Raw genomic sequence first — 17,641 nt, forward strand, 5'->3', positions numbered from 1 at the left:
AAGAGTGCAGTGGACAGGACTAAACTGGAGTAGTGTGCAAGAAAAAGATGAGCCTCATTTATAAAGCCATGCGTCAGTTTTGCGCTACTGATGCGTCACTTTTTGGTGACGCATTGGCAGCATAAAACATGAAGCCTAGTCCACTGCACTCTTAGACACAAGCCTCACCACCTACGCTCCCCAGGAAAGCCCAAACATGTACCTTTTTGCGCCATATTTAAAAAGTGACGCATGTAGGTAGATGCGTCACTTTTTAAACCTCTGCGCCACATTACACTCAAAAATGTAAAACCATTAATTTTCCCCAAAATCGTTTTTGACATCACATTTAGGAAACACAGCACAGGTCCTATGTACAAGCATCTGCCTCACAGCAGGGATAAGACTGAGGCAAACGCTTTCACATGGAGCTTTCCCCATGTGATAGGATTCTGACACCTAAGCAGGAGTGCAGATGAGATGAAGACTGTCCAGGGGATCACAAAAGGTGAAGTTTGTGTCCAAGAGTGCAGTGGACAGGACTAAACTGGAGTACTGTGCAAAAAAAAAGAACCTCATTTATGAGGCACTGCGTCAGTTTGCACTGCTGATGCGTCACTTTTTGTGACGCATCGACGGCATAAAACATGTACCTTTTTGCGCCATATTTAAAAAATGACGCATGTAGGTAGATGCGTCACTTTTTAAACCTCTGCGCCACATTATACTCAGAAAAGTAAAAGCCATTCATTTTCGCCAAAATCGTTTTTGACATCACATTTAGGAAACACAGCACAGATTCTATGTACAAGCATTCCATATCATTACTGAAACCTCACTATTTTACAAAATACGATTCCTCTATGCAAACAAACTCAATATGCTTCCTACACTGAGTTAACACAGGTAACATCATTGTAAAGAGTCAAATTGACACCTGTGTCTAAGAGTGCAGTCGGGGATAGGCTTCATGAAGCCTAGTCCACTGCACTCTTAGACACAAGCCTCACCACCTACGCTCCCCAGGAAAGCCCAAACATGTACCTTTTTGCGCCATATTTAAAAAGTGACGCATGTAGGTAGATGCGTCACTTTTTAAAGCTCTGCGCCACATTATTCTCAAAAATGTAAAAGCCATTCATTTTGCCCAAAAACGTTTTTGATATCACATTTAGGAAATACAGCACATTTCCTATGTACAAGTATTCCATGTCATTATTGAAACCTTACTATTTTACAAAATACAATTCCTCTATGCAAACAAACTCAATATCCTTCCTACACTGAGTTAACACAGTTAACATCATTGTAAAGAGTCAAATTTATTTCTTTAAACATGCACACATTCTTTATTCTTTTAAAAAAATGTAAAAGGCATTCATTTTTCCCAAAATCGTTTTTGACATCACATTTAAAAAACACAGCACAGGTCCTATGTACAAGCATTCCATGTCACTACTAAAACTTCACAATTTCACAAAATACAATTCCTCTATGCAGTAAAAACTTTTTACCAAGCATTATCAAAAAGCATGACACAAAGCAACATTAAAAAAACACAATTTGCTTCCAAATCTTCTCCATAGAGTATACAAGTCTCTATGTATATTAAATGAATCATAACTCACCTTTATAAATGCTTTAGGAGATTCACAACAGTGTCAGATACACACACCAATATTTCTTTAGCAGAGCAAAAGGTATGTTCTCCAGGCACTGCAAACCTTAATGGCACAGAGAACCTCTAATTCTACACACATATTCCTCATGGTAACCAATCAAAACTCTTCCCTCTGTATTTTCAAACCAAAACCCTTCCCCCCCTCAGCCCTTTCTACCTGTTACCATAGCAACTCCCTCCTCACTGAGCTCTCAGGTTTAAAAGTTTATTCTACAATGTTGCAAATCACCTCAGCAAGGATGTTTGACCTGCGAATACACCAGTTTATCTGGTGCAATGTTTCTTTAAATGACTTTTTTTTAACCATTGAAATTACTTCTTACACAGAACACAACCATGCACCCTAACTTTCAGTTTTCAACTATGTCAATCTACCAATCATTGCTTGTGATTCAAGAGCACTGAAAGTCTACAGGTTTTTTTGCAAACTCCTATTGTTCCAACTGCCATTTCTTTCCCACACTTCATCTGACTGCACCAGAATCTCCTCTCACCATGTATTCTGTCTGGATTATTGGACATAGCTATATCCACTGGGCTCAAAGGTATGCAGCTACCAGAAATTTTCACAACCTTGATTTACAAAATGTGAACATTAAATGGATTGGCCAGAGAGGATTAAGATGTCACCAATTGATTCCATTGGTCAAAACCTTTTTGCATTTGCCAAACCCTAACCTCATACTTCTGCACTGTGGCGGAAATGACTTAGGCACTTTGACTGGGGTAGGTCCGGAAATGCTTTTAAAGGACACCTTTGGGCAATTGATGGCACTTTTTCCTCAAACTGCCTTGGTATTTTCCAATATTTGCTAAAGACAGAAATGGAAGTGGTCCAACCAATTTTGTCCACAATTTGAGAAAGCAAGGAAACATGTGAATAAATCTGTTTCTGCTTACATGAGAGACTATGGAATGGGTTCAATATACAACAACAACTTGCGTTACAACATGCAAGATATCTACAGAGGAGATGGTGTGCACTTCTCAGATGAGGGGAATAGAATATTCCTCCTGAATTTAAGACTGTGCATTGGTACCTACTTGTAGGTACCTAAATCAGCCACAGGACCCAAAAGCTCTTTTCAGAGCTACCCTACCTCTGATCACTCAAAATGATTATCTTTTTCTAACTTTTTTCACTATTTTTCACCAAAGTATGCTCCCCGGTACGCTTCCCGGTGCGCGTACCGGGCGCTCCCCCCGCGAAAATTTAAATTTTTTTTTTTTTGGGTCTCAATGGGCCTCCTAACACCCCTTTAGAAAGCCTAGGGGGTCAGGGAGTGCCTACCGTGCCCCCTTATACCCTTTTCCAACGTTGCTTGTCCTCCATTTTCTGACTCAAATGTACCGAAACACAAAATGGAGGACTCCCGTAGCGCTGCCGGTACGCATACCAGGGCGCGCACCGGGAAACGCTCCCAAAAATGTTAAAAGTTAATTTACATAAAAACCACTGGAGACACTTTCACCAAATATAGAATAGGCCATACTACATACCAGTCCCTACCATTTTCCCAAATTTGGTGGAATTCTGAGCCATTTGAGCTGTAGCACTGTCTAAATATCCTGAGGTAAATTACATGACTAAAACACATATGAAAGTGTTAGAATTTGCAACCAATGAAAATGTTACTTTCATTTTGTATTTTTTATGTGCTGACATTTCATTGGTTATGAACATGAATATATATGAAAAATGAGAGGGAAACACGGCCATTTTGAGTACTACTACCTGAGGTACATTTAAAAAGGATTTCCTCTGAAAACATCAACTCCTTTCTGAAAGGTAATTTGTTAATTTTTAAGGGGAACTATGTTCTGCACTTTAAGTTAAATTGGAAAAACGTTTTCTGATAGTTTTTTACTGTCCCTCTGTTATAGTTATAGATTCAAATAGGCTTCTATGCGATAGTTATGGATTGATTTAGGCTTCTCTAGTATATTTATGAATTTACTTAGGCTTCTTCACATGCACTTTTTTATATTTCTTCTTCCTGACTGACACCATACACTGCCCAAAGATAACTTGACTGTTAAAAACTCAAAAGTACCTCTCTGAACTTAAACCCAACAGTGCCCTATCTCTACTGATATATTTATTTTTTGTGCAATTTACAGCAACATAATGGAAGGAGATCAAAATAAATGTAAAATTTCATTCGAACTTGATCTACAGGACAACCCAGAGGAAGAGAATAACGATTCAGATTTTTTGGATCAGTCTCTTGATGAAGAGTTTCTCAAATATGTGGAAGAAATGGAATCATGTAATCCAAATGAGGACATTCCCGACGACATAATGTTGGAAGTCTTATTAAATTTTGAAAAATCAGAGCAATAAATTTATATTTAATAATTAAAAATAATAATCATAAGGGAGCAGGATAGACTACCTCTGATCCCCTAGACCTTCTCAGGGTGTGCTTAAAGGATCTGTTTCTACTTTCCTTACAGACTATGCTATGGATTCCATATACCACAATAACTTCTGTAACAACATACAAATTATCTACAAAGGAGACGGTCTACATTGAATTTAAAACTCTGCATTGGTACCTACATGTTGGTACTTAAATACGCCACACAACACAACAACTCTATTCAGAGCTACCCTACCTCTAAGCACTTTAAATTATTATTTTACTGTTTCACTGAGTTTTCCCCATGTGTGGAGGGGGGAGGTGTGTGTGGGGGATGTGTGGGGTGTGTCTGTGAGGTGTGTGTGTGTGTCTGGGGGTGAGGTGTATAGGTGTGTGTAAGTGTGTGGGGTATGTGGGTGTGGGTGGGGGTGTGGCTGTGTAAGCTGTGTGTGTGGGTGTGGGTGTGTGGGGTGTTTGGGTGTAGGTGGAGGTGTGAGTGTGTGCGGTGTGTGTGGGGGGTGTGTGTGTGTGGGGGGTACGTGTGCAGGATGTGTGTGTATGTATGGGATGTGTGGGTGTGTCTGTGAGGTGTGTGTGTGTCTGGGGAGGGGAGGGAGGTGTGTGTGTGGGATGTGTGGGGTATGTCTGTGAGGTATCTGTGTGTGCGTGTGTGTGTGTGTTGGGGGATGAGGTGTGTGTGGGTGTGTGGGGTGTGTGGGTGTGGGTGTGGATATGTAAGGTGTCGGTGTGGGGGTGTGGGGTGTTTGGGTGTGGGTGGAGGTGTGCGTGTGTGAGGTATGTGTGGGGAGTGTGTGACTGTGGGGGTGTGGGGTTGTGTGCGTGTGGGTGTGTGTGGGACGTACTTGTAGGTACCTAAAACAGCCACAGAACCCAAAAGCTCTTTTCAGAGCTACCCTACCTCTAATCACTCAAAATGATTATTTTTCACTACTATTTTCACAATTTTTCACCAAAGTCCGCTCCCTGGTACGCTCCCCGGTACGCGTACCGTGCGCTCCCCCAGCGAAAATCGAAAAAAAATAATAAATTTTTTTGGGACCCGCGGCACCCTTTTATGGCCCCCACATCAAACCTAGGGGATCAGGGGGGTCTACCCTGCCCCCTTTTGGTTATTTCCCCCTTTGTTTTTGCCACCTCTTGTGTCTCTATCCTACCGAGACACAAGATGGCGGCCGCTGCGGACTGTTTCGAATGTTTACAGACACCCGAGAGCCAATCAGCTTTCCGTGCGCAAGTCGCGTGGCGCGCCCGGAGCGCTCCCCGGTACGCGCACCGGGGCGCGCTTACAGATATATACATTTTTTTAACCTAAATTACTCAAAATCCTCTGGAGAACATATCTTGAGACATAGCAAAGGCACATCGGGCTACCAGTCCCTACAATTTTGCCAAGTTTAGTGAAAATCCATTCAGCCGTTCGAGCTAAAAGTGCGACAGACCGCCCTATGGAAATTAACATGGGGAAAACACGTTTTGGGACCCCCTTTTATCTCTGCCCCCGCTTGACGAATCCCCCCCAAACTTTCAGGGAAGGAGCGGAGCGCCGCGAGGCAAAGTTGCTGAAAACTTCAGGCAGATTCCTCAACCGGCGCCAAAGTTATTCCCAATAGAATGTTGCGATTTCCCTATGGAAATCAATCCTAACTATAACTACCTACTGGCGACCGCCAGTAGGTAATATATATATATATATTACCTACTGGCGGTCGCCAGTAGGTATATATAGTTAGGATTTTTTCCCTATGGGATTTTTGAAAATTCTATGTCTAATAACTTTGGCGTTTGTGGACGGAATTGGCTGAAATTTTCTGGAAAATGGAACATTTTGTTTCTGAGCAGCCCCTGAAAATTTGGGGGGGGTTCGTGCAGGGGGGGCCGAGAAAAAAGGGGGGTCCCAAAACGTGTTTTTAACATTGATTTTTCCATAGGGCGGTTAGCCTCATTTTTAGCCCGAACGGCTGAATGGATTTGCACGAAACTTGGCAAAATTGTAGGGACTGGTAGCCCGATGTGCCTTTTGTAGGTCTCAATATATGTGCTCCAGTGGATTTTGAGAAATTACCGTTTAAAAAAAGATATATATCTGTAACAGCGGACCGGGCAGCTCCCCGGTTCGCGGACCGGGGAGCGTACCAGAACTTCGCGTAGCGAAGCTGATTGGCTTTCCGGTGTCTGTCAACATTCTAAACAGTCCGGAGCGGCCGCCATCTTGTCTCTCGGTAGGATTGAGAGACAAGAGGAGGCCAAAACAAAGGGGGAAATAACCATAAGGGGGCATAGTAGATCCTCCGTGACCCCCTAGGTTTAATGTGGAGGCTTTAAAAGGGCCCCGCGGGGCAAAAAAAAAAAATGTTTTTTTGTTTTTTTTCGTGGGTAGCGCCCGGTCCGCGAACCGGGAAGCGTTCTGGGCAGCGTACTGCAATGAAAAATGAATGAGAGACTTTTCAAATGCAGTATGTTAATTGATTGTTGGTTTTGTTGATTATTTTTTATTTTTTTAACTTTTTTAAGCAATTATTTATTATTGTGATTGTGGTTGAAAATTTAATAAAATTTCTAACATTTAACTAGTTTATTAATTACATATAAAAATGATTAAAGACTCAAACAATTTTTTAATATTACATACAATTTTATTTTTCGGATTGTTTTTCAAAATTTATTAGTACGTCTAGCATTTGACTGTCCGATATGTCCTCTTGTTGAGTGAACATAAGTTCCCACATTTACTCCCTATAGCTGTCTTTCTTTTAACATCACTCTCTGTTTACTTTCCTTATACTTACACTTTTTTTTCCCCAAAAAAATTTTTTGGTTAGCTCCCGGTCCGCGTACCGGGAAGCTAACCCGGGAGCGAACCAAAAGAAATAGAGCTTGCCAGAGTGCTAAACATTGTAGCAATTTTTTTTTAAAGGGAAGGTAGTTCTGAAAAGAACTTTTTTTTTTATATTTTTGTTGTTTTATATTTTTTTTTTATTTTTTGAATTTTTTTTGTTTTTTTTGTATTTTTTGAACGATTTTATAATTTTTTTTGTTTTTTTTGTGGGGGGGAAACAACAAAAAACAGGCGTTGAAAAGGGCTCAACAGGAGCAAAAAAAAATTACTGGGGGCGGTTAGGGCAATCATGGTGTTCATACGCCAGGTTCAGTGCATTGATGCTCATGTTGCCACAAGCTATTAATGCACGACAGTGCATACATAAGTGAATCATGTGCCCAAAATTTGGTTGGATATTTGGCACAGTTTCCCGTGCCTCCTCTGGTGATAAAGAAACCGATGTTGTTGGTCTCGCCACAGGAGTTGGTCGAGGATTGTCCATCATATCCCTTAATTCCGCCCGGCTGTAATTTAGGGGATGTTTCCTCGTCATGTGCCTATGCATGGTATGATTACCATAGCTGTATTTTTTGTCCGTCCCTCTGGACAATTGTTCCTTGCATATGAGGCATGTTGCGTACCTGGCATTGACCTTTTTTTGGCCACGAGGGATGGAAAAAAACTGCCAGATGAAACTGGGTTTCTTTCTTGAAACCCGGGGCAACTCTTCCAGGAATTGTGGTTGTTCTCCCTCCTCATCCATCTCTTCATCTTCCTCCTCAGTGTTGGTAACCACCTGGGGAGGTGGTCCTCTCTTCCCATGAGGAGGTGGAGGTGGTGGTGGGGGTGCACCAGCTGAAGCAATCAGTGAAGCCATTTTCATACAATCAAAATAGGTCTTCCAAGAAGCAAAATAGGTCTTCCTCTCACAATAATGAAAGTCAGAGTGAGGAAAGAAGGAGTGGTTTTCATCATTTGGAAAAAACAATACTTCTCAACCAATGAAAAGTGTTATTTTTAGGTCACATGACCTAGCCTTCCATAATTATGAAACTAAAAGTGAAATGAACCAATGAAAAGTTTTATTAACAAGTCACATGACCTCTAACGCTCATGTTACGCGCTGCGGAACGCTCCCCGGTTAGCTTCCGGTTCGCTGCGCTTCGCGCCTCGGTCCGCGCCCCGGGACACTTCCGGGTGCGCTAACGCGATACGTCACAAGACGCATTTCGCGGCAACGCGATACGTCGCGCTTTCGCGCCGCGGATCGCTTCCGGGGAGTTAACGCAGTATGTCATAAGACGCATTACGCGGCAACGCGATACCGTCACTATGTTGATTTCTTACCGGTTCGCGGACCGGATCGCGGAATCAGATTGAGCTAACGGGAAGCTTCCCGGTTCGCGGACCGGGAGCAAAACAAAAAAAATATTAAAAAAAATTATTAATAAACATATAAAATATATTTTTGGATTTAAAGAAGAATAAATTTTACAGCTATAGATATTAGCTTTTAAAAAACCAATGAAATTCATTGAAAAAACCATAGGTTATAGACCATATATAGTTAGGAATTAGCATTTACAAAACCTTGAAAATTCACTGAAAAAACCATAGGTTATAGATCATATATAGTTAGGAATTAGCATTTAAAAAACCTTATTTTACTCACACAAAACCATTGAAATTCCATATATAGTTAGTTGTACTAACTATATATCGCGCACCCGCAATCCACTGCTGATCATGTCACATATTACATCATTCATGACATGGTCAGTGACATCACTGATGACATCACTGATGACATCTCAAATGACATCACTGATGACATCACTGATGACATCTCAAATGACATCACTGATGACATCACTGATGACATCTCATTTGACATTACTGATCACATCACTGATGACATCATTCATGTGATAATACGATGAAGCTCTTCAGACTCTAATATAACCTTAGATACAGTAAGTGTAAACAGACACTCACAGACTGTCACTCATCCATAGAGTTACACACACACCTAGTCAGTCATGCAAAGAATCAATCACACCTCCATTTTCTCAACTATACAGTTATACACACCTTACTTATTCAAACATATACTAACACATATTTACTCTCTTATACAATCCTGGATACAAGTTCACAATGATCCATACAGCCACTCACACATTCACTGGCTCTTATGCACAGCAGTTATTTATATATGGTTTTTTCAGTGAATTTTCAAGGTTTTGTAAATGCTAATTCCTAACTATATATGGTCTATAACCTATGGTTTTTTCAATGAATATATATATTCACTGAAAAAACCATAGGTTATACACCATATATAGTTAGGAATTAGCATTTAAAAAACCTTATTTTACTCACACAAAACCAATGAAATTCCATATATAGTTAGTTGTACTAACTATATATCACGCACCCGCAATCCACTGCTGATGATGTCACATATTACATCATTCATGACATGGTCAGTGACATCACTGATGACATCACTGATGACATCTCAAATGACATCACTGATGACATCACTGATGACAACTAACTATATATGGAATTTCATTGGTTTTGTGTGAGTAAAATAAGGTTTTTTAAATGCTAATTCCTAACTATATATGGTGTATAACCTATGGTTTTTTCAGTGAATTTCATTGGTTTTTTAATAGCTAATATCAAAACCTTTACAATGTATTATTCTTTAAAAAGAAAAATATTTTTTACATGTTTTTTATACAATTTATTTTTTATTTTTTTTTGTTTCGCTCCCAGTACGCGTACCGGTTAGCTTCCCGTTAGCTCAATCCGGAGGCGCGACCCGGTACGCGAACTGGTAAACGTTCCTTTTGCGCACCTCTCGCGTTACAAAACAACATCGCGACGCTTCGCGTCAGCATGACGTTTCGCGTTCTCGCGTAATACGTCATATTACGTGCTACGTTCGCGTACCCGGAAGCGTAGCGGTACGCGAACCGGAAGCGATCCGCGGCGCGGCGCCGACCGCGTAACGTAAACATAGCAGGTCATGTGACTCGGTAATAACACTTTTCATTGGTTCATTTCACTTTTGGTTTCCTAATGATGTAATACAAGGTCATGTGATCTAAAATGGACACTTTTCATTGGTTTAGAACTTTTGTTTTTCCCAAATGATGAAAACCCCTCCTTCTTTCATCACTCTGACTTTCATCTTGGTGAGAGAAAGACCCTTTATTGATACTTTGTGATGGCTTCATTAGTAGCTTCAGCTGGTGCTAGCCCACCACCTCCACCAAATCCAAGAAAGAGAGGACCACCTGCAGAAGTAATTTTGCAAGAAGAGGAAGAACAGGAAGAGGAGGAAGAGGAGGAACAGCATGAGTTTCTGCCAGAGGAGCCCAGGAGGTACAATAGAAAGGAGAATTATATCTGGCAATTCTACAGAATTCCTGAGGGGCAAAAGAAAGTCAATGCACGTTACGTGTTTTGCCGCATATGCGGTGATAGATTGTCTAGGGGCACTGATAAAAAATACAGTTATGGCAATCATACTATGCATCGGCATATGAGTAGGTGGCACCCAAATAATTATAGTGCTGCCCAGCTACGTGACGAACAACAAAATCCCCTCCCAATGGCAAGAAGATCGGTGGTTCCAGAGGTGTCGGGACCAGAGGCGAGGGAGATGATCGCAAACATCCAAATGTTGTTTGGGCACGTAAAGCAAGTGTGCGTGGAATGTGGCACTTTCATCTGCTACAGAGAAAGTAGCATCACTTTGATTTTGCGAGCAATTCAAAATCATATTAATGTTTGTACGAGACGCACCAAAAAATAAATTCTTTTTTTTTTTTTTTGCTCCTGTTGAGCCCTTTATAATGGATCGTTTTTGTTTCCCCCCCCCAAAAAAAAACCAAAAAAATTTTAAAAACGTTCAGAAAATACAAAAAAAGTAAAAAAATGTTCAAAAAATACTAAAAAAAATATAAAACAACAAAAACATAAAAAAAAAGTTCTTTTCAGAACTAACTCCCCATTATAAAAAAATTGGTAGAATATTTGGAACTCTGCCAACCTCTATTTCTCTTAGTTCGCTCCCGGAGCGCTACCCGGTACGCGTACCGGAAGCTAACCAAAAAAAATATTTTTTAAAAAAAAGAACAGTAAGTATAAGGTAAGCAAACAGACAGTTATGTTAAAAGAAAGACAGCTCTAGGGAGTAAACTAAGGATACTGTTACCTACAATCCACTGCTGATGATGTCACATATTACATCATTCATGACATGGTCAGTAACATCAACAGCAGTGGATTGTGGGTAACAGTATCCTTAGTTTACTCCCTATAGCTGTCTTTCTTTTAACATAACTGTCTATTTCCTTCCCTTATAGTTACTGTTCTTTTTTAAAAAACATTTTTTTGATCAGTCATAAACAGTGACATTAATAGAAACAGAGAGAGTGAACAAGAGTGAAGAACTATGGTCCTCCTCAGCCACCCTCAGAAAACCAAGGGGGTCAAGATACATCTACCATGCCCCCTTCTACCCATTCTGAACATTATTTGCCCTCCATCTTGTATCTTGATTCGACCGAAACACAAAATGGTGGACTGCCATAACGCTGCTGGTTTGCGAACCGGGCAACTTCCCGGGAAGCGGTCCAAAAAAAAAAAAGTTGGGAAAGTAATTCACAGACACTAAGAGTAATAGAGATGGAGTGAGTGAACAAGACTGAGGAACTATGAGAACAGAGGGACTGAGAAAAAGAGTGGAAGGAGTTGAGTAAATAGGTAATAGAGAAAGGAATGAGGAAAGTAGCAAAGGCAGGAAACTGAGGATTAAAGAAGTGAAGCAGTGGATCTAATAGTAGGTGAATGTGATAGAAATGTAACGAAAAGAGTACAACTATTTACCTTGTAATTGCCGTTAAATTAATCACATTTTATTTCTATACTTTCAATCTGTGAAAGAGAGAACCAACATTTGAAAAAAATTAAAATATGTATTTAAAAATTACAAAAGACAAGGGAAAATATTGAAGGACAAATAGTTTTTCAACAACTTTGACACTGACAGAAGCTTCTGCTTCTCCAGGTCCTCTACACAATCCTAAAGATATACATTTTAAACTAACAGTATCTTGATGCAGATGAAGTGAGGCCTATCTTAAAACATGGTGCATCTTTTGCATTGCTCTTGTTTCAGAAAAGTGTCGCTTCAGTATGCCAATAACATGTCTCCTATCCAGAGATTTGTTTGAGGTGAGGCCTACTCAGAGTTCAAGATGAGATTTACACTTGTTGAAGTGTACAGAGGAGATAATATCTGTGAAAGTCTACTAATGAAGTGAGTCATGTCCACTGCACTCTTCAACAAAGTAGAAACCTCCTATGTTTCCCTGGACAGACCTAAACTTGATCTGCACAATGTGATTCGTAATGATAGGAAACACAGGTGATGTAATTGAAATATGTGCAATTTATTTTGCTCATTTCACAATCACATCACTTGTGTTTCCTTTGCTTAGGTATCTCATTGTGCAGATGTAGTCCAGCATATGAAAGAATACGTAGAAGTGCAGCACTGCATACAATAAATTTAACACTTACAGAAAACTCACCTTCTCCATGCCTCCTACACAGTTCTACATATACATCATAAATGCAAACAGTACAGAATTAATTATACATGTTAAATGGTTTATTTTTGCTGTTCTCAGAATGTATCAAAATTCACTAAAAACAGTGACTTGAAGGTATTCATCATGTAACAGCGGGGAAAAAAAAACACAATCAAAATGATTGTGTTTAAAAAACCCATACAACATCAGAAATTAAAATTCAGAACTCCTTAAAGTTAACTTACTTTCCATGACGTCCAAGGATGTCCTATGAACAGCTTACACTCTTTTGTGCTGTTATTACTTTCAGCCCGCCACTTTCTGAAAGAAAACCTCCATCGTTTTTAAAAACACGTTACATGCAATAAATGACTTCTTGCTCTCTACCACTATTTTCCACAAGGCCAAATCTAGTCAGAGATATTTATAACTCTTGGATTTCTTGTAAGCCAATCCCATCATTTGGCATTTCCGCAACTTTCAGAATTAAAATGTTGAAGATCATTTTCACAATCCTGGAATAGTAATATCTTCCCCTTCTTGCTCAGTCATGTTCTACATTTCCTATGACACTGATACTACTTAATATGAAGCAGACTTACACTACCTCTATGAGTACTACAATTATTTAATTCTCTACATCACTTTTAATCACAAAGCAATGTAAAACAGTAGACAGCATTGCAGACTTACATTCCCTCTACTCCATGTTTTGATTGGCTGCTTCAATTAGCTTATGAAAAGAAACAGTTTTTCTGAACTCATTTAAAGTGCACATACATCTCCATGATGTCCAATCCTATGATTAGAAGTTATGTCTCTGAACTACACTTATCCTCAAGGCCAAATTGTGTAGGAGCCATTAGAACTTCTTGAAATTCCACAGATCATATCCCGAGATTATTTTCCTAAAATTTTGGTTTTAAAAACACCAGGTAAGAGTTTTTAAGGTCATACGGCAATTTTTTTTTGAAAATTAAAACAGAATCATTGCAGAATGACCAGCCATTTCTAGACTTTAAATAAGCTGTGTAATGTCCTGATGATATTGAAGGGCCGTCATGATATATAATTGCTGTAGTTACAAAAGTCCTTCCTGATATTGACAACTGCGAAGCTACAAATTTTTTTATTAAAGTTGTCAATTTTGTTCCATCAGGCCTACATCGTTGGAACATTAAAATGACGTACTGGCCATATGTTCGTATAAATAAAGTGGACATCATTTCAGATTTACATTGGCTACACTCCATGTTGTGATTAGCAGCTTTTACTAGCTTATTAAAGGAGACTGATTTACTGTCTGGCAAAGTTAAATATATAAATCTTTCTGAGTCTACACTAGTAGTACTTGATACCATACAGTTCTCGCAGTCATGCTGCCATTGATAAGAAAGCCCAAACAGCTGATCTACATCTACACCTTCAGCATGTAATACATCAAGCATATACATTAAAAACTCCTGACAATCTTGCTGAATATTTTGAGAGAATTGTGTTTGGCCTGAACATCTATCTAACAGATTTCTAATTTCAGACACACTTTCTATGTTTCTTCTATCAGTGGTACATTTCTCTAACACAGAATTTAACAAACTGCAAAATCTTTGATCAGAATTGACCACAATCTCTTCTTTTACATTTTTTAGAGAAAACAAAACATTAATTACTACATTAGCATAGCAGTTGACACCAGAACTGTTTTCAAACTGAAAACCAACAACATCTTCAACAGAATCCTCTTTGTTTCTGCTTGTAATTTTAGGTTCATTCACTTTTTGTCTTTTTGCTACAACCTCCCCAGTATTGTTCTCATTTCTTCGTTTCCGGCCTACCAGACGTTTCTCAAACAAAGGAAACTGAGGCAAATGTGGCGCATACTCTCTTCTTAACCTATTGTATTCCTTAACACAATCTAGATCTGCACAAATGTTTCTGACATCACACTCAATCAAGTACAATCCCGATAAAGTTCTAACTCGTGACAATGCCACATATGCCATACCCTCCTTGAACACAGAACTGCCAATATTCACCAATGCAGTGTCTACACTTAAACCTTGCGATTTATGAATTGTCACCGCATATGCCAAGCAAACAGGGAACTGCTTACGGCGAACATATAAGTCTTTTACAAGCAAAAATCTAGCAGAACAACGAGCAATTAGCTGTACTTCCTCAATGCCATCAAATTTAATTTTTAAAAATTCAATTCCATCTCTATTTCTGTATTTCACAAAATCAACAACATTACCCATTGATCCATTTACCAGACCTCTTTCAACATGTAAATTCCTTCTTAAAATTATACGGCAGTTCAAGCACACATTCAGAGTCTTTTCAAAACCTGCAGTTTTAGATATACTCTTCTCTAATGAATCCAATTTTGTTTTCAGATTCTCAGACAAAATAATTGTTGATCCCATATGCTCTACTCTATCAATAGCTTCCACTTTCACAATCTCTTGCTTTTCTAAATGCAACATTTTGTTGTTAAATTTGGCACATTCTGCAAGAGTTGGCATCAAACATATTCCAGATTTCTTATCAGTAATTTTCTGAAAAATATTCTCAGGCACAACATCTTGTTCTGGATATAAATTTGACAGTAATCGTGCATGTAAAGCTTCTTTCCCATGCTCGGTCACTTTTCCAATTCTAACATCTTGTAGAATAGTCTTGTAAACTTCATCCTTTGCCTGACGCATATTTTCATGCAGTTCAGCATAATTGAAGTTTAACCATATATTGACGTTGCCAATGCTGCCTAGGCACTTCCTGGTATCTTCATGCGTGAGCATTTTGAACACAGGTTGCCCTTTCACTGGTGTCAGCTGCAGAAGATCTCCGAAAACAATGATGTGTTTGCCACCAAATAACACATCATACTCTGTTTTGAGAACTTCTTGCATCCTCAAATGCACAAAGGCAAGCATGACATTGGAAACCATGCTTACTTCGTCAATGATAAGAAGTTTCATTTTCCTCAAGATTCTTGAAACTTCAAAACAAGCATCTCCAGATAGCTTGTGATATTCTAATTTGTTGTCATGCTCCACTGGCAGCATCAGTAAACGATGTAAAGTAATCCCTTTAATATTATGTGCTGCCAGTCCAGTTGGAGCAGTGACAACACAAGACAGCGATGACTCTGTCCTTTCCTGCAAATAGCATGAAATTGCTTTAATGAGGAAACTTTTTCCAGTTCCCGCTTCTCCACTCACGTACAGTCGGACAGGCTTCAACGACGTACATGAGCACTCTTTCTTATCATGACTTAATCCATGATCAATTTGCATGGTAACTTCGTCATATATTTTCCTCTGCTCAACGTTGAGTTGCCTTTCCAACTCTTCTAAGTTAACCGCATCCTCTTGAGCATGTGCCATGGCTCTTTCCACCTCATTCATAGCAGTGGCAGCTTCATTTTCAATAAGAGGTCCTCCTAGTGGATCCTGACTCAATGAAGCAGAACTCTGACTGTCCTGAGAACTGTCTCTGGCAATCTCGGCTGCAATCGTTGCTTCCTGCTCAATTTCCGCATTCAACATTTCTACATATTTGGGAAAAGCAGGACATTCTATGGTCTCCTTGGCGGCATTGAAAGAGTCTTCATAACAGAGGAAATCTCCAAGCAGTTCCTCTTCTGCACGCCAAGGCTTGAAAAGTTGCAAAAGTGCTAAATAGAAAAACTCCTTTTTTTCAGGAGATTCGCCACTCAATTTTTGATGGTTTATCAAGTGGCATTTTCTTTGCTTGACCAGACATCCCTCACTTCCTATTACAGCATACACTCCTTTCTCAGTATCTTCTTTGATGTTCCTCTTGAACATGTAATTTTGCAGAACCTCATACAGACAAACATTCTCTAGGTGACTGCTTCGATTTGGATAATATGTATCCAACATGTTTGTCTTCAAAATGTCGGTACTGTTTGGCTCCTTTTCCGCCAAATACTCAATTTCCCGCACAGGTTTGAGAACTCGATTACGCGTTGCAGCAAGACCAAGACTCGCCCAAACGATACTCCTGGACTTGGCATAGAGACTTGCTGAAGACAACCGGTCAGAACATTCGTACGCTCCGATTTCTCGATGCGACAACATCTTCAGACTGAAACTGTACAACTTCTTGCTGAGGCTCTTTTCATGGGAAATGTCCTCCCACATATCCTTCAATTCTGTCTTCTCTTTTTTGGTGATGTAAGACGTCACATACCGAGCCACAGCCATACAGTTATCAGCCACAAACTGTATATCCATGTTAGCATTCCACATGGACAAAATCACCGGGTTGTAGTCGTTGATGTACTTGGACTCTTCGTTCCTCTTCAAATTGTAAGTGTTTTTAGGTGATTTCTTCATCACATTATGTCGCAGCGAAGACATCAAACTGTTTACTCTTCCTTTAGAAATCACCGGTCGTGGAAAGCCGAAACGACATTTGGTGTAGAACTTGTCTTTCTTTCGGAATTTACGACGGCAGTACTTTCCACATCGATGGCTTTGGAAACGCAGAACTTTTTCTCTTAGGCTTTTCTTCTCCTTTGCGTTTGGAACAGCACACGTAGAATACTGTTGGATGAAACTCATCACTGAGTCTTCTGGATCCGTTCCAAATTTAGGTACATCCTTGATCCACAGCAACATATGTATATGAGGAGCACCTCTTGCTTGGTACTCCTTTCTCCAGAAGAAATCCAACACCTCTCCAAGAGGTGGATTCTTCTTATTCATGATGAAAGACATCATAGCTTCAAATCTATGATTGAAGTACCTACATACATTGACTGGATCCAAAGAGCACAGTTCTCCGGGTGTCTTGAATTCGATGTTTTCTACGTTAGCATTTGCCTCTCGTAGAAATTCAAGTAAGTCTTCCCAGCCATACTCGGCACAGCTCAGAGTGAGGAACCATGTGGGAGTACCTAAGTTCCTCAGCATACATTTTAAATCACCATGACGACGGTACCAGTACTCATTAGTACCACGCTGACACGCCATGAGATTAATCAGGTGAGAATCCAAAATACTATCTTGGACATTCACTTTATCCATAAAATCACTTGCCGAGATGTTTTGCATGTGTATACCACTTTTCAAGATGTGGTTCACTGCATATGACAGTCCAGACAGATCGCTTTCAAACAGGAGATGAAACAAATAAG

This window comes from Lissotriton helveticus, chromosome 6, assembly GCF_964261635.1.
Source record: "Lissotriton helveticus chromosome 6, aLisHel1.1, whole genome shotgun sequence".
Lineage (NCBI taxonomy): Eukaryota > Metazoa > Chordata > Amphibia > Caudata > Salamandridae > Lissotriton > Lissotriton helveticus.